Raw genomic sequence first — 2,835 nt, 5'->3', positions numbered from 1 at the left:
AAAAAAAAAAAATGTTGGCTGAATTTTGCATTAGCATTTGGAATTTTCCACCGTAGACCATGGCCAACATATTTATATTGTTTGCCAGTCACTGCACAAAAATGGGGAGAAAAAGCTGGTGCTTGCCTCCCCAAAACGAAAGCTGTGAATGGGGTTCATCTCCTCCAACCAAAAGCTAAAAGCTGACCTGAGAGGAAGCCAGTAAAAGAGAGCTTAACATCCCCAGGGGACAGTTCATCCTGTTCTGAGGAGAGCTGAATCAACCACGAGGGAAGACACAGTCATTCTCTTTCCTCCTGGATAATAGATGACTAACCTGAAGGAGACACTTGAAACCAAAATGGGTAAAGTTAGATAGACAAATACTATCTAGAAGGCCTAGGTATCTGACATTCCTAGCGTTCACTGGTTAATATTTTTGTAAACTTCCATCTGCCAAATTCTTTGTTTCCCATAATCCTGTATAACAATGAGCACTCCTGATAATCAGCTTTCCTCTGTTGGTAGAGGTACAGAGCAAGATAGATTAGAGAAGCTCCTTATCATCAGTTCTTCAAGTTACTTATTTTTTCCTGCTCCTTATCAGTGTCCTATTAATAAAGATTTTATATTAAAATCATCATTCAGTTGTTTGCTCCCTAACTGTAAGCATTAGCATTCTTTACAGCTACAAAACTTCATAAAGTGAGGGTCATCCTGTCCTGCAGAATGGTCACCATGGGCTATGGTTGTTTCACATCCATGCACATGGTGATTTCTCTAGCCAACAAATAAAGCAGTCCTCCAGCAACTCTGGGAACAATATTTGCCCAGCTTTACATTCAGTGTGGGTTTGCTGATATTTACAGAGTTTGTTAATCATGAAGGAAAAGAATATTACTTTGCAGCATCTACACCTAAATAATGCTTTTTTCCAGTGGGTTAGTTCATTTTTTCGTCAGTATTCTGTAAGAGAAGGCTAAATAAGAGGACTGGAACTTGCATTTTGACCTTAGGGTCTTGTAAAATATTATATAAAAGATAGATATAGACTTGTCAGAATCAATTAAGAAGCAGCGTCGAAGTTAGAAGGCTCAGTTGAGCTGGTAGCCCGCCCACACACTGGTGAGTCATTTTTGCCCCATCACCAACGAAAGCATGCATACAAGATATGTGGAGAGTGCGTCATGCACATCTAGCCAATGGGTGCAACTCCACTTCTAGACAAAATGAATGTACTCATTTCACTTTCTTAACTTCTCTGAAGACTCAAATGCCCAGTGCCAGCATGCCACACTGCCATTTCAGAAACAGAAAGAAGATACTCTTGCTCCACTCAACCAGCTCAGTTATGCATAAATGCATCAGCTAAGGAAAATCAAAAGAATTTGTAGGATTGCCACTTCTAAGTGAATTGGCTTAAAACCATTAGCAATATAAATGAGCTATTATTTAATATTGAGAGTAGAAAAATAAAACTCTATTTAATGAGCATGCAGTGCGGAACAGAACCTTGGGGATCTGGAGGTATGCAAACACAGTATGTTTGCCAGTGATTATCAATAAAAATAGCTAAGTGGTTTCTTAGCCAACAAGGAGGGCTTGGTTCAGATGCCCCCACCGAGACATGTAATGCCATTAAGGATGTACAGATACGTAGCCACCCAAGGCTGGCACAGGACCTGAAAAATGCCTGCACCCAGAAGTTGGGCAGAAGACAGCACCTCACATGCTACTAGTTGCTGACATTTAGTTGTTTGTGCTAAACTGATTCATAACAATAAGTGAACCCTTCTCCTATAAACAAATACATGACTTTGCACTGATTTATTTTCAGGCAGTTAGAAGCAGAGCTGAACCCCAAATGATGTATCCTGGTTCCCTGTGTTAGGTGTGGGGATGGTGCAGAAAGAGTGAGGTGAAGTGATAGCCTATGTGCTACAGGAGGTGCTGCTTCTCTCTCAATGTCTTCCAGAGGCACTGTGACTTTCAAGCAGATAGTTTTGGCTTGGTTAGCTTGTCTGCAAGGATCTCATAATAGAAACTATTCTGGCAATGGAAATTTGAAAGAAAGACAAGTGGAAAAACAAAGCAAAAGGTCATCTCCTGCCTTCCTGATCTAGTCCCACTCATCAGCAGCAATGGCATGAGTAATGAACATGTTAACTGAAGTGCAAAGGGCATCAGAGTTTAAAAACGATTTCTTTCTTATTAATCACTATTCCTCTTGGAAAGAAGTACTGCTTTATGGACATGACATGAACTACAGGTTAGGTTAGACAGCACACAAGCGATGTACTCAGGTAGTGTACTCAGGGAAACTGGGCTGTGGTTGCTGGAGGAAATTCCACTGAGATAAGCAGAGGAAAGGATGGTCTTTTGATCAAAGTGTTAAAATGGGTTCAATTTTTGAGTAGCTGGATTTAATTATTGATTCCGATTCCTTTTCTTATGATCATAGGCAAGTTAAGTGGGAATTCACCTTGAGACTGAGGCATCTAATTACAGAGTATCTGTATGAGAGCTCTGGATCTTGTACTTCTGTCCCCAGTAGGAAATTTGTCCAAGTGAAATCTCCTGAGAGACCTAGCACATTTATGTAGGGTTGGCCACCTATTTCTAGTGAAACACTTGGATGTCAAAGGGAATCTCAGATGACCCTAGACATCTGTGCTGAAATATCTGAACTGTCTTAAGTCTAAGTTCCCGTCACAATCAAGGAAATAACTAAGAACAGTTACAATCAATGAACGAAGAGAACAGTGAATGGAGGCTACAAAGTAATTTAATTATATCTGCTGTAGGGAAAGCATCACTGCTCTCTGTGCTTCTTTGATTTCTATGGGAGTTCAGACA

The sequence above is a fragment of the Meleagris gallopavo genome, chromosome 1, assembly GCF_000146605.3.
Source record: "Meleagris gallopavo isolate NT-WF06-2002-E0010 breed Aviagen turkey brand Nicholas breeding stock chromosome 1, Turkey_5.1, whole genome shotgun sequence".
Taxonomy (NCBI): Eukaryota; Metazoa; Chordata; class Aves; order Galliformes; family Phasianidae; genus Meleagris; species Meleagris gallopavo.
Note: the sequence above shows the minus strand (reverse complement) of the source record.